General features: G+C 37.9%; 1 protein-coding gene across 9 annotated transcripts in view; it reads left to right on the plus strand.

Annotated features, from left to right (window-relative positions):
* The window catches only part of MAGI2 (membrane associated guanylate kinase, WW and PDZ domain containing 2), a 1,174,807-nt gene that overhangs the window by 923,677 nt on the left and 235,021 nt on the right, over nt 1-16,109 (plus strand). The gene's annotated exons all lie outside the window — the stretch shown is intronic.

Consider the following 16,109-nt stretch of genomic DNA (forward strand, 5'->3'; position numbering starts at 1 on the left):
CAGATGATTTATTACATATAAAGTACTTAAAATAGGACATGACACATGGAATCACTCAAAATTGGTAGCCATAATTAGTATTTATAAGACTATCTTTCAATGAAGGAAGCTTTAGTATTCTGAGAGTGATAGATACATGAAAAAAAAATGTATGAACAGATTAGGATGTTTGCCCATTGGAACCTGGAATGAAATGATTCTGCATTGAATACTTGATGATGAAACAACTTCTGCTTCTTTAAATAATTTTTTTATTTAAAGGAGATAATCAGAAATTTTTCAGAATTGTGGTGCTATGTTGACAACTCTTATTCTGTTAGTAGACTGGTAGCTAAAATAGGGAATTTGATGTCTGAAAATTGGGCTGGGTGCTACTTAGTCATGCCATAGGACCCTAATTCCTGTTTCCTAGACACATTTTAGAGAAGTCAGTAACCTAATCTTCGTGTGTTTAATGGTGGTTTCTCATTTTTTATATTATAACTTCAAACATAAAAGCTTTCAATACCAAATCACAACAAACAAAAAGGAAATCTAAGGAGGATAAGATAGTTGGAAAATGTCTGAGTCAAGGTAAATGTTTCTATTAAGATAAATTGTAATACTACCTGAATTAAATATCTATATAGAGTGTCGGTGCATAGTTCTACAGATTATCACGTGGCCTTATAAGTGCTCAATGACTAGTTTAACTACATATATACATGCATATACATATCATCATATATGCAGTGTAAGTCAGAAAAAGAGGCAAGAAACTTGCCTTTGTTTCATCAGCTAAGACTTAGGTCTTAGTTCATAATTATAAGCCCCCCTTAGCATTCTAAATGAGAAGACTTCTCTGAAGTCAATAGGAGACAAATTACCATGCAGACCTTTGTCTGTAAGTGTAATTCTGCTGGGTTTTGCATGCTGCCAGTGAAGTTAGAGATGGAGTGCGCTGGGGTCTGCAAATATCAAAACTGCTGCAGATGCAGAAACGTTACTCCTGTATCTGTTGTAATTAATGTGCCTCTCACATGCTCCAGCTGAGGATTTGCATGAACTGACAAGGGCACACATGGAAAATCTGTGTCACCATCTAATTTACTACTTTGCTCAAGAAAATCCAGCACTGTAAGGTGAACTGTGCATTTCTTAATGGTCAGACTAGTGTCAGGAAGGAAACATTCCACATGTATGAGATATTGACAAAAGAAGTGAGAACTTTGTTTTGTGAAATCAAGATGAATAACCTAGACCTGTCTTTCTCCATATCGCCACCTTCGTATCCTTCTCTGTTTTAAAATGTTGGGCCCTAAAATTTTCACTCCTCTTGCTTCTTTGTTGTTTTCCTTTCCTATTTTTCTCACCCAACTAGAATAAGAGAATACTGGACTTATGTCCTCCCATTTTCTTATGAGAGAGTGAAAGTTTTTGCATGGAAAACGCAACTTAGATTGCTACAATTCTAAATTTAAGATGAAACACTTCACATACTTTAAGCATGGTGGTAGACTATGTAACAGAACCGGTGTTTGTTTTTTTTCAGAGCAGTTTCTGATGGACTTGTATAAGATTGTGGTCTTGGATTGGAACATCAAAGCTTTGAAGTGTTAGCATAATGAGGTGAAAGTGTGCGCGCACGCACATGTGTGTGTTGGGGTTAGCCAGCCGTGGGCAAACTACGGCCCGCGGGCCGGATCCGGCAGTTTGAAATGAATAAAACTATTGAAAAAAAAGACCGTACCCTTTTATGTAATGATGTTTACTTTGAATTTATATTAGTTCACACAAACACTCCATCCATGCTTTTGTTCCGGCCCTCCGGTCCAGTTTAAGAACCCATTGTGGCCCTCGAGTCAAAAAGTTTGTCCACCCCTGGGTTAGACGCAGCAAGGGCTGGAGTTACAAGAATCTGTCCTATGTGCAGTGGACATTTCTGGAAAACAAGGAGCCAGGATGTTCTGGTCATGACATTCACCTCCAGGCCATATCAGTGGTGACAGGTTTAATATCAGAGTGTACACAGTAGAACCTCAAGTGCAAACTAAAAGATGTGGAATTGTTTTCAGTGTTTTTAGCAAGGCCGAGTCCTTGAGAATTTTTTTTAAACAAAATGCAAAGGTCATTTTTCCTTTGGAAAAAAAATAACCACCTGCCATTTCCTAGAGAAAGGGTGACATTTTTCTATGAAAAGGAAACATTTTGCCCAGAGGCTAGCGCAGGCAGTTTCTGGGATTGCCTGACAATGAGTTTACATCAGACCAGAGCAGGATACTGCGCCTCTGGCAGAAATGACATTTCCTCCCCATTCAGAGTTGCAAATTCTAAAAAATACAAAACTGCTTTTCCCGTAGTAATTCTCCAGTTCTCTCATTGATGTGTGCAGTGGCATTATTAATTAATGTTATGAACACACACCCTGCTAAGGCAAGCAGAGGTCATACAAAGATGGCAGGCTGAACTGAATAATGGGACAGAAGTCCTGGTCTTTCTATTGAACTTTTATGGCAGACTGATCTTGTTCTGTTTCGCAGTCCACCTAGCACCTCATTGCACAGCATCAGTAGTCCCACCTATTAGTAATCATTGAAAATAGATATGCCCATTTGCTCATTCATCTATTCAACAAATTTCACAATGGAATGTTGAGTGGTACTTTTCATAGCATGGCCCTAGCGCCCATAACCTCCCTCAGGGCTACTGTGGAATTATCAACTCCTCTCTTCTCAGTCTCGTCTATATTTACAGAAGCTGGGGAAGAGAAAAGAAAACCTTTTTCTTATGTGGGATACAGTGCTTGTGTTGAGAGGTGAACCATGAGAAAGGGAAGGTGGCTTCTCAGTCTAAGTGAGTGAGAAGGCTCTAAGGGAATCAGTCCTTGAAATTGGAGTTGCTTAAAAGCAGGGGAGATGGTGGTTTGGTTTCTTAATTGGATATCTGCTTAGGCAGTGGACTTGCTTCCTTTGCCAATCAGAATAGGAAAGAAGTGAATTGGAAAGAGATGGCAAGAGAGAGAGAGAGAAGACATAGCAATGAAACCACTACAGCCCAGTACTGGGCACGGCAAGGCTACCTGAGTTCATGGTTGACATGATCATAGGGAAGAAAGCTTGACTTGAGCCAAATATCTTCAAAATACCACTCCAGAGAGCTGCGTGCTGGACAAGGATAACCCAGCATCAAGAGGCTGAGCAGCGCTCCATTGGGGCAGGAGCCAACAGAGATGAAAGAGGTCAAGCTTAAGTACGGACCCCAGGATGGAGAGAGCCAGCCACTGATACCTGCCACTGCCGTGGTCGCTTATCATTCACTACACAAGTAGCCACCACCAACATGAAAAGCAGTCAAATGCAAAAGCCAGTTAAATACAAAAGCCTTCCCCTCTGCATCACACACTGGAAGAACTAGATCTTGAAGAGTAAAGGGGGAAAGAGTCAGTGACTCAGAAGCAGACCATGCCTTACCCACCTCAAAGCAGCCAAGGTCCCAGTATAAGTCCTGCAGAGGGTAGGAAGAAAAGATATTTAAATCAGATTTGAAGTTGAGGCTTTACAAGGTGGACATACTGTAGCAAAAAAATGACTTAAGAGCTAAGAATTCTCCCATGCTATCATTAAAGAGTGGGAAAAGGAGATGAAAATAGTAACTGTGGAGGGGGGGAGGGGAGAGAAAACTACTTCCTGTTTTATTCCCTACCCCCTAGATGAGATGCTTGTTTGGATTTCATGCTTAAGTAACTAGATGGACTATGCTGCCTTTAATACAGAAGAAGCGAGTTTGGAGTGTTTTAACCTAGTTAGAATGTTTTAACAACTCAAGTCATAAGAAATGAGGCTGTTAGGTTAATATGGGAACAAGGCTTATACTGTATAAAGTTTATGTTAGTAAGATTCACATCTACTAGTATAAACTATCTCCCATTTAAGACAAGTTCTCAATTCCATAATTAATGTTTTCTTTGTTGAGTGTTTTTTTTATGATTCACATTTTTATTCCTTTTCCAGAAGAAGTGGTAGCAATAGAATTCATGTTATATTGCTGGTAAAGTCTATACTGTTAACAACTCAGTGGTGTGGGAAAGGGAACGAATTATATGCCAAAGCCTACATACAGCATGGGGAATACAAAGTGCTTCAGACATTGAGTCGCTGCCCAAAGGAAGAAGGAGCAACCTTATTTCCCATCAAGTTCTTCTAGGTCTTTCCAAGTAGGAGAACAACCAAAAATGGGTGAAAATTACACAGAGACAGATTTTGATTCTTTATTTAAAAAATAGCTTAATGGAAGAACTACCCTATAATGAGATGAGTTGTCTAACTAATAATACTACACATTCACTGAGAGTTCAGTGTCATTGTGTCAAATTCTTAATCTATAACATCTGACTTAATCTCTACAGTAACTTGTGAGGTAGATATAATTATTATTTTACAAATAAGGAAACTTAAGTTCAGAAAAGTTAAGAAACCAGCCATGCTCACACCACCAGCACCTAGTAAGGCTGAGATGCAAACCCATGTGTGACCACTGTGCTGCTACCTTCCAGTAGAACAGTCAGCTCCCCAGAACTGGAGGCTTAATCAGGGTCTGAATAATCACTTCTCAGGTGCTTCTGCTCTTGTGAGAAGCTGACCCATTTGACTCGGAAAGTCACCATCTCTCAAGGTGTGATATCATGATGCCTCTTTCCTACCTGCCTCTCCACCCCGGCCCCAGACTTCTAATGAGCACTATGTGTGTGTGCGTGCGCGCGCGCAGTATGTTGAATTTATTTTGTAAAACAAAGTCCACATTTTTATTAATGAAGGAAGGCATCAAGGGAAAGTTCTAGATAGAAGAAAAAAATCTGTTCCCCTTTCATAAACTTATATACCTCGGTCTGCTTATCTTACAAACTCCTATATGACTGGTTAAAAAGAAAATTTTAAGGTTAATACACAGAATGCATAATATTTTACAACAGCATGTGTTTTTTTCATTGCCATCTACCCCAGTTTTTTTGCTCTCAGCATTCATTGATTTCAGGAGGAGTAGGGAGCAAATATTTCTAGAAATCATTCTTATCAATAAATAGTATAGTTTTATTATTACGAAGTACCAAATTAAAGAGATTTCCAAAATTTTTTCTGGGAAAAAAACCTATGAGGTAATTTTTAAAGTATGTCATTTAGATAACCAAGTTATCTAAACACAAAACTTAGAATCCTAAGATTTCACATAATTATTGAGGTTCAAATGAAACTATTATCTGTAAAAAGAAATCTATGAACACATGAAATAGACCAACTAGTTAGACTAAGATGTAATAAAGTAGGATTCAAGGGCAGGTCTCTCATGTTCCTAATTCCACACTACCTCTCCCTGATAAGTACTTTTTATTTATTTTAAAATTTATCTTTATTGTTGAAAGTATTACAGATGTGCCCTTTTTTTCTCCCATTGACCACCTCCATCCCTCACCCATCCCTCCCAGGCCTTCACCACTCTATTGTCTGTGTCCATGGGCTATGCATATATGCATATAAGTTCCCCAGTTGATCTCTCCCACTCACCACCCCACCCTCCCACCCCACACCCAGGCCCTGCTTTCCCTCTGAGATGCCTCAGTCTGTTCCATGCTTCTATGTCCTGGGTCTATTTTGTTCATTAGATTCTGCATATGAGTGAGATCATGTGATACTTGTCTTTCTCTGACTGGCTTATTTCGCTTAGCATAATACTCTCCAGGTCCCTCCATGCTGTCTCAAAGGTTCATGGATTGGTAGAATTAACATCATTAAAATGTCTATACTACCCAAAGCAATCTATAGATCCAATGTAATCCCCCAGCATATTTCACAGATCTAGAGCACTCAAAAAATTTATATGGAACCAAAAAAGACCCCAAATAGCCACAGCAATCTCGAGAAAGAAAAACAAAGTTAGAGGGATCACAATACCAGATAGTAAGTTATACTACAAAGCCACTGTAATCAAAACAGCCTGGTACTGGCACAAGAACAGACATATAGATCAATGGAACAGAAATCGACCCAAGACATTACACTCAATTAATATTTGACAAAGAAGGCAAGAGCATACAATGGAGTCAAGGTAGTCTTTTCAATAAATGGTGTTTGGAAAATTGGACGGGTACATGCAAAAAAAAAAAAAAATGAAACTAGACCACCAACTTACAACCTACACAAGAATAAACTCAAAAATGGATAAAAGACTAAAATGTAAGTCTTGAAACCAAAAAGTCCTAGAAGAAAACATAGGCAGCAAAATCTCAGACATCTCTCATAGTCATATGTTTACCGATACATCTCCTAAGGCAAGGGAAACTAAGGAGAAAATAAACAAACGGGACTATATCAAAATAAAAAGCTTCTTCACAGCAAAAGAAGCCATCAACAAAATGAAAAGGAAGCCCACTGCATGGGAGATAAGTGCTTTTTGGTTTCAAGTATGGACAGATGAAGGAATGTAGTGTTCCTTCCGAAGTGATCCCAAGAGGGATGACGTTTTCGTAAAACAACATAGGAGGTAGAAACATCTTTGACATTTTTATGCCGATTCACACATATTTTATGTCTTTTTTTAAGGAAAAGGTCTCTGCTCACATAGTTCAGAGGCTGAAATGAGGAATAAAGTCCTCAGAGAAAAAAGTAATTACAGGAAAAGGTTTACAGTTTAATACTGAGAATTTACATCATACTCTGTTTACGTCTAAGACCCAAGAATGTATTTGCTATTCTTGCTCAGTAAACCTTTAGGGTCATACTAGTAGTACTGTACAAGATAAATAAGACAGAGAGTATTCAAATATTTTGAAAACTGCAAAATATGCTTCAGTGGTAAGCTAGTTTTGTGGTGGTTTTATATTCTTAAATATCTTAATATGCCACTTTCTCCATTGTAACTTACTATGCTTATGCGCATTCTTATCCTTTCCCTTCTGGGTGTTGTCAGTCTGTCTAATTAGATTATGGGCTCATTAGGTGGAGGACAATGGCTAATTCTGCATTTAGTACAGAGACAGCACACTGTTGGTATTTAATCACCCACACTGTCCTGTTCCGGCTCAGCAGGGTACAGCAGCGCATCTTCTGAAAGCTCACCAGAGTGAAGATTCCCCTGCAGAGGGTGAGGAGACGGCAAGAAGGACAGGTGGATTTTTATTTAACACTCAAAGAGTTCTTTTTACCAGGGCATAATAGCTCAGCCACCAACCTATAGAATGGAAAATCATCCTGACTAGATGTAAGAGAAAAAAAATCAATATGCAGTAGTTGTTTTATGCAGCATTGTTCAATTCCAAAAGAGCTGACAGTTTTTATAAAGGAAAAAGAAAAAAAAAGATGTGTTATGCCATTTGGGGGAAAAGCAAAGCAAATAATTCATATGTGGAACTTTTATGAGTGTCTCAAAACTGCTTAAGAAAAGCTAACTTGGTATTCTTTGGAGAATCGTGGGTGAAGCAAGAGTTGGGGAAAATATTAACTTACCTACTTTGTAAGTAAAGAGAAAAGAAACATTCAACAAAACTCCAGGATTCATTTTAGCAGTTAGGGGGCCAGAATCCCTGATTGCTCTTCTGCTGTCTTATATAGTTTGTTAAATCTGTAGGGATTTTACAGTAGCTACGCACTCTGGGGTTAGAATTTAAATTCTGTTCAAATTCTTAATAAAAAGAGTTTCACATTTCTTCTTTTAGTTGAATCCCTCTTGGCTTGCAACCAAGTTTTCCATAGCTTCTTCTGGATTTTTATGTAGCTTAATTACAATATCTGCTGAAGCACAAACAGAGAAAACAAAATTATCCATTTCCTATTGATAGGTGGATTCTGTAAGAGCTTATGGATAGGTTAATGATAGAAAATTCTATTAGTTACTCTGTTTTATGATATATGCGCAAAAAGTTACGGAGTGCTTTTTCTTGACAACTAAATACAGCATCCTTTCTGAAAATATCATTAACACCACTTGGAGTTCAAGTAGAAATCATCTAAAGGATCTCAGAATGTTTAAAGAGCTTCTCCTATAATCCCCTCAATGTGCAATGGCAGGAGCTCCCTGCACCTGCCTTAACACTGAAGTGCAATGTAAATGATGAATTCTTATTTTTATGCTCCCATTTTCATAATTTTATTTATTGCCCACAATGCACCTTAAAAAATGTAAGGGAACCGAGACACCTGTGTGTCCTAAAGCTCTTTCTTCCACAGTAACAGCTTTGAAGGACAAAGGAACACATTGTAAGAGATCTGTTAGTAATATAAACAAGAAATGTAATCTACATTTGTTGTTAATTTCTGATTATCTATTTTTAAATATAGTGACATATTCTAGAGAAATTGTGCTTACTATATTAATTGAATTATGTATGTTGATTAATGCAACTGTAAAACTTTCAGGATAAATATTGATTTTTAAAAGAAGAAATAGCTAAGTATTATTGATAATTTTTTGTCACTCAAACATAGATGGACAACTAAGAAATTCTCCAATGGATACTCTGGGACATATCTGTAGAAATGCCTAAAACCAAAGACTTCTAATGCAACAAAATATCTCTCTGATTGATTGTACAGTAAATTTTCCATCATGGGCAAAGGTTCAAAAGAAGAAAACTTTCGTAGTGAGCCAAATCAAATATAGGAAATTGTTGAAGCAAAGTGAAATCAACATTGAGAAAGAAGGAGAGGGAGAGAAAGATGATAACAACTTCTTCAGTAAATTAAAAACATGGATGTATACCTGCAAACTAATTCTAAAGTTAAAGACTTAGTAAAATGAAATGAATAAAGACAGAACTGAGTTAGAAGCAAAAGAGAGGAAAAAAGCTCTAATTTTGAAGACTTAATTTCTTAGCATATTAATATGCATTTAATCCTTATTTGAATAGGTTGCAATTTGAATATAATAGAGTCTGAGCTAATTGACTGAGAATGATAATATGCTTTAAAACGAGCTTCTGGCATAATGTACAGTCTTCTCTCGGCCTATTATTACTGATATGTGTATATGAGCAAGGAACTCTGTAATTCATTTGGACTCAATGGGCTAGTAATAATAACCCCGATCAATGTTTAAAATCCTCCAAGGAAGAACCCAGTGTGAATAGCAGGACTAAATTCTACAGACAGCAGTGCTTGTAAAGACAAAAAGGAATATCGGGTACATGAACTCTATCATCAACTCGTATTTCTGGGAAAATGGCAAAGTACGTAGCCCTGCCAAGTAAATGCCAGCCAATGTGATTCATTTTGTCATGAGTTAGTCCTCTACCCACAGATGTCCAGGGCCCAGATGATGTCTCTCTCAATTCGAGGTCATGTTACTTAATGATTTCACTTAGTTGTGTAAAATCAAAATGCAAAACACAATTCCCAGTGGCAGACAACACAAAGTGGTAACCAGAACAGATGACTTGGAAACTGGGGAAAGTAACTTCTTAGCTTCTTGCCTCAATATCCTCTGCTCAAAATTATGATGGTAGGTTAGATTATGTCTGAAGTCCTCTCTAAAATCATATAAATGGCCAACTGTGAACCAGCAAATTGCACTAATGCCAGTATAAAAATGTGTACTTTATATAGCATGCTTAAATCAGCAGACTGGATAAAGTCTATGTATGGTAAAGGGGTATGCCCAGCAATTAACTAGGGGAATCAATGTCTTATCCTCTAAACAAAACAGCCACAGGTTGAATAGAATCTAATAGAATCAAAACATAAGCACCAGCAAAGGCACAGTCAGCTTGATTTTATGGCTTCTAATGAACATGTACACAGGAAACTACATAGACAAAAAACAATGCCATAAAGATATTTCATTATCGTGGAGCATGACTTGGGCACACAATACAATCACTGTAATTGATGGAGCAAAGAGTGATGGTTAAAGTTACCAAGCAAAAGGCAATAGACTGAAAAGCAGTCAAGTCAGAGGCCAGAAGGCCATGTGCCCCTTGTTAACACTGATGAACTGTTACAAATAAAGCCAATTCTAAACCACCAAAGTTATGGATCATTGCTCCCCTGGGCTACCTGTGGGCAATTTGTATTATAACTGCAGTCTGTCTTCATACTTGGCCTCTTTTCCTCTGCCAGCTTCCTTTGTTGATGGTATTATAATTCCTTGGAAAATTCTCTGTCCTATAAAGTTCTGCTCTTTTTCTATGTTCATCCTGCATTCTCTCACATAAATATATGTGATAAATTATAGCAGCTACTTCCATGGTATTTCTTACTTTGAATCCTACACCAATACCAAGATATAAATTATTTTTCTAGAAAGTGAATATGCCGTGTTAGTCTACCTTCTTAATCCCATAATATAACTTCTTTCTTTTTACCGCTTCAAGAGAGCTGTAAGGTATCATTTTTATATCCACAGAGACATGAAAAAGTAATAAAAAGGCATTAGTAAATACTTAACCTGCTCTGTGTTTTATTAGTATGTCATAAAATACATGTTATATAACAAAACACCCACAGCAATAATATTTATTCTGAAGATGTTATATATGGCCCTGTGTTACCTTTTAAAGTCTTCTACTGGAGCATTTCAGCCAAAGAAGAATAACTACTTGGTGTTAAAATTAGTGCTTAAAACCATAATTTTGGTGATTATATCCTTGGAATCTTCTGCATTATAACATTTTACTAATAAGCTTCATTAATACTTTGCAGTATGTCTTTTATTTAAATGTCTCAGTGACAGTTTCAAAGGCTGGAACACTCTAGATAGCACTTTGTTTTATGCCCTTGGTTGGAATGGGGATAAGACACCAGTGTCAACTAGTGAAGCAGTAGCCAAGTTAAAGTGGATTTAAATTTAAGAAACAACAGTCTTATCAAAGTGCTGTTATTTTAAATACCACTCTCTAGGAAAAGTGCATAATGAAATCCATATTTTACCATGTGACATACTTTGCTTGAGTTCATTATTCACATTACTGATGATCATGGGGACAGAAGGGGCTGGAAGAGGAAATAAATGCAACTTGGGCTTGCTTGCTCTTAGAAAGAACTGCTAATTATCCTTTCATTTAATCAAGTCTTTGGTAATAATAAAGTGAAACTACAGTAGCACATCCATTTCAACTCTTTCAACAAACATACTTGGTTTTCTCTTTGTTACCAAACCTGTCCATTTGCAATGAGTATATCTACACTTTCTGATTTGTTTTGTCTAAAATGTGATTTTTCTGCCTGGAAAGTTAGTTCTCAGAAAAGCCAAGTCTTTTAAAGTATGAGGGTTAGCAAAAGTTAGGCCATATTGTTTCTGGGACCAACAAGTATTGGTTATTACTTTATATTACATTTACTTGTAAATAATCAGAAGTGCATTGCCGACTTACAACTGTGAATTGGCCTAAAGCACACAATTTTTTTAGTTTTGCAATGACCGCATTGCCAATCTGGAATGCTAAAAAAATGAAAATAAAAACAAGAAAAAATGGACTGAATGGAAAGGAATAGGAACAGGTTTCTCTCCCATGTATATAGTACCATGGAGAATGCAAAGGGGAGCCCGTCAGAAGGATTCTCTTTTCCCTGACTTCCCCTTGCAAAGGAGGCTGGAACTCATGCTTAATATTCTGTTCCAGAAAGGGGTTTCCGTTTCAGAGATACTGACCCAACCTGTAAGGATCTTGAGTTGCTTTGTAAACTACCATAGGACGTATAAGGCAAATCATAAAGCAACTGACTTCCTTCAACAGATATTCATTTTTCTCATTTTCTTCTGAGCACCTATCACATATAATCAGATACCAGGCTACACACAGAGCTCTATCCTAGAGAGTCAAAGAGCCATGTGCACTGTCCCTGGAGCTTTAGTTTCAGCAGCAGTGACAGTACAAGGAGTCACCAGAGAAGGAAGAAATGGCATGTAACTGATGACCAACCAGGCAAGCTTTCATTAAAGCAGTATCATTGGAGTTGTGTCTCACAGATAGCTTTTGAAAGACAGAGGTACAATCCCAATGGAGAAGGTACAATATGCAAGAAAGACTGAAAAGCATGGAGCAGGTAAAGGGATTGTGAATAGTCAGGTTTTTCTAAAGTGCATGAGACTTCATTCAATAAATATTTATTGAGTCCTTACCACAAACAAGGTTTAGTCCTGGACTTGGGATAAAGCAGTCAAAAACAGTGCTGGCTCCTGCACTGATGGAGCCACATTCTGATAGAAATAGGCAATAAGAAATAGACTTATAATAGAATGACAGGTAGTGAGAAGTGCTAACTGTTCCAGCCATACTGTTATATATTATTTCAGAGAGGAAGGGAGAGAGGGATAGGAACATCAATGATGAGAGAGAATCACGGATCAGCTGCCTCCTGCACGCCCCACACTGGGGATCGAGCCCCAAACCCAGGCATGTGCCCTGACCGGGAATTGAACCATGACCCCCTGGTTCATAGGTTGACGCTCAACCACTGAGCCATGCAAGCCAGGCACCATATTGTTCTTTTTACTAATGTTTTCCTGGAGCAACTCGGCAAGCACGATCTTGCCTCAGGGCTGTGCATTTTCCAGTGCCTCTGCTTTAAACAACTCATTTTGAAGACATTCCCAAGTCTCACTTGCCTAACCTCCTATCAGGGAAGTCTTCCTTGTTAAACAGCAATCACCACTCTCCCCCAATGCATCCTACCCCCTTTTCTGCTTTGGTTTTTACCATAAAGCCCATTTTCATCTGGCATGCTATTCAATTTCTTTATTGTCTTTCTCCCCATTGGAAAGTAAGCACCATGAAAGAAAGGGAATTTTGCCTGTTTTGTTTCACTGCTACCTCAGCACCTAGGACAGTGTCTGGCATATTCAATACATACTTCTAGTATGAAGAAATAGGATGAAAAATAAAGTAGGGTTAAGGCAGTTAATGAATGATTTGTTGCTGTTATGCAGATTGTCTGTTCCAGCTCCCTTATTCTTTCTTGGTTTGCTTGATATGCTCCTCCTCCTCCACAGTAGCCAATATTTCCTACCGGATACTAGACACTCCTTCTCATAAACACCTGACACGTAGGCTGCCCCTCTCCACAACTTTCCTGCTTGCTGAACGTCAGTCTGGACTAATGGTGTGTTTGTCCACCCCATTTCCCAAGCTAGGACCTAGACCAGTGATGGCGAACCTTTTGAGCTCGGCGTGTCAGCATTTTGAAAAACCCTAACTTAACTATGGTGCCGTGTCACATATAGAAAGTTTTTGATATTTGCAACCATAGTAAAACAAAGATTTATATTTTTGATATTTATTTTATATATTTAAATGCCATTTAACAAAGAAAAATCAACCAAAAAAATGAGTTCGCGTGTCATAGGTTCGCCATCACTGACCTAGACACTGGTTTCCGAAACTTCTCCTCTCTTAACTCTATATTCAGGAAACTTTGACAATTCCTCTTCAGAAATCCTCCTCTCACTTCTTAGATCCTGCCTTTGTCAGGGTTTAGGACCTCATTGTTTCTTCCCTCATTCTGTACTGGAATGGAATAGGGATTTGTAAAATATCTGATGCTCCTAGTAGATATTGAGCCTATTATGCACAAGAATAATATTTCAATGAAGTGTAGATATTTGTAATCTTTTTTAAATTTTTGTTTTATTGCTTAAAGTATTACAAAGAGTAGTACATATGTCTCCCCCCCCCCCCACCTTGACCTTTAAGTTCTTTTAAGGATAAGACTAAATATGAAGGGAGGGAGAAGGGGGGAGAGAGAGAGAGAGAGAGAGAGAGAGAGAGAGAGAGAGAGAGAGAGAGAGAAAGGAAGGAGGAGGGGGGAGAAATCGTATTCCTTTAAGTATAGAGAGTGGCTTTCAAATATTTTTTTTTACCTTGACCCACAATAAAAGAGTACATTTTACACCATGACACACACATACCCCTAATAAAAAGTTTCGCAGTATGGTACTTAGCTTACTAATGCAGTGCACTATATTCTATTATTTTTAACACTACTATTGAGCTACTAAATTGATTTCTAGAGCAGTGGTAGATTGGAACTACTTAGGGGATTTTAAAAATATGTAATCATGCCTGAGTTCCAGCCCCAGAGATTCTGATTGAACTGGCATGGGATGTGGCCTAGTCACAGGAAGGTTTAAAAGCGGTCCAGGTGTTTCGCATGTGCGGGGACAGGAACTGTGAGTCTGGAGCTTTGCTACTCAAAGTTTGATCCATAACCAGGGGCACTGGCATCACCTGGGCGTTTGTTAGAAATGCAGGCTCTTAGCATTACTCCAGGTGTCCTGATGAGAAACCGCATTTTATCTTGTAAATCCTATAAAAATTATTTTTTGTAAAAATTGTACATACTTGTTGTGTACAAATATAGTATACATACATAGTAAAATTATAACTATAGTCAAACTAATTTATAATTACCATTTCCTCTCCTCCCACAGCTGCCTCTTGTCTGTGGTTGCTTATCATTTTCAGTATTTTTTTAAAGTGCTTGAAATTCTGTGTTAAAATATGACTCAAGTGTGGAGACTCTGGAACTGGAGCAGATTTTAACAATAAAAACAACACACCTTTGATTTGACAGTGTGGCATAAAGAGGAAAGCTCATTTAGGGCTTGATATATTTTTGACTAAAATAATAACATCATCTGAAATCCAAAAGGAAATTTTTTTTTATTGCTTAAAGTATTACAAAGGGTATTACATATGTATCCATTTTATCCCCCCGCCCTAGACAGTCCCCTAGCCTCCCCTATCACCCAGTGTCTTATGTCCATTGGTTATGCTTATATGCATGCATACAAGTCCTTTAGTTGATCTCTTACCCCCCTACCTCCTGCCCCCCAACCCTCCCCCAAAAGGAAATTTTTATCTTTTTAAAATTCTCAGTTTTCCCAGTTCATTTTAAAACTTGATACAATTTACACAGAATGAATGAACATATAATTTAATCAGTCTAGAGAAATACATACGCCCTATATTAGACCAGGTAAATCAAGATATTAAATATTTTTCTTCCCCTAGAAAGTATTCTTGTGCCCTCTTCTAGTATAGTAATCTACACCTCACAAAGGCAATTCCTGCTCTGATTTTGATTGCCATAGATCAGACTTGTCTGGTCTGGAACTTCATATCAATGGAATATAAATATATAAATAAAATATATGATGGTTTACATGCCAATAGTTTATTATTTTGTGTTGCTGAGTAATATTCTGTTGTATGACTATGCCACAATTTGTATATTATGACTAAAGCTGTTATAAACATTCTTGTTGATGTAAAAAAGAAAAAGAAAATTAGCAAGATAACCAGGTGATTTGCAAGCACCTTAACGTTTTAGAAGCACTGCTGAGCTCAGAGCACCAGAGGAAGTTAACTGTGCCGGTTAGCAGTGCAGGCTCTGAATTTCTAACCTCTTTCCAGCCTTCAGTTTCCCCATTTCCCAAACAAGGACATGACAGTATTATTCTCAGTAACAGTGACAGTATTCTCTCCATAGGGTTCAGAAAAGTCATATGAAAGGTTGTACACGACTCCTAGTACAGAGCCTGGCCTATAACAAGGATCTATTTTTTTATTATCCCCAGTACCAGCAAAATGACTGGCAAATAGTAGGTAGACATTCAAAAAATGAAGGATTCTCAGAAAAATATGAGCTGTACTTCTCTTAGCGCAAACACTGACGGAGGAGTGAGCACATGAATAAAGGTGCATTTGTCACAAGTTCCTGGGGATAGAGCAGCCTAGATCAGAGAGCAACAGAAGAATGAAACTGCACAGTTCTCTATTTTAAAATAGAATTGGTTATTTTTTTTTTCAGTTTTAAAATGTCAAAAGAGAACTAGAAATTGGCTCTTAAAAAGTACAGTTAGTGAGAGTCTAGGCTGAACATCAGACTTAAAACCACAGCAACCAGGTGAATTATACCCTAATTTAATGACCCTCAGGGCATCTTGGCTGCAGCTAGGAAACTGAAGAGCAAAGCCAGGTAGAAACTGACAAACCCAAATTGATAGGCATGAGCCAGCAGGAGGGGGCCTGGCTGTGCAGATCCCCTCTGAGTGGGGAGAAAGTCGGTCATTGTGTGTGTGTGTGTGTGTGCGTGTGTGTGTGTGTGTGTGTGTGTGTGTGTGTGTGTGTGTGACGTTGTGTTCCC

The sequence above is a fragment of the Myotis daubentonii genome, chromosome 10 (assembly GCF_963259705.1).
Source record: "Myotis daubentonii chromosome 10, mMyoDau2.1, whole genome shotgun sequence".
NCBI classification, from domain to species: domain Eukaryota; kingdom Metazoa; phylum Chordata; class Mammalia; order Chiroptera; family Vespertilionidae; genus Myotis; species Myotis daubentonii.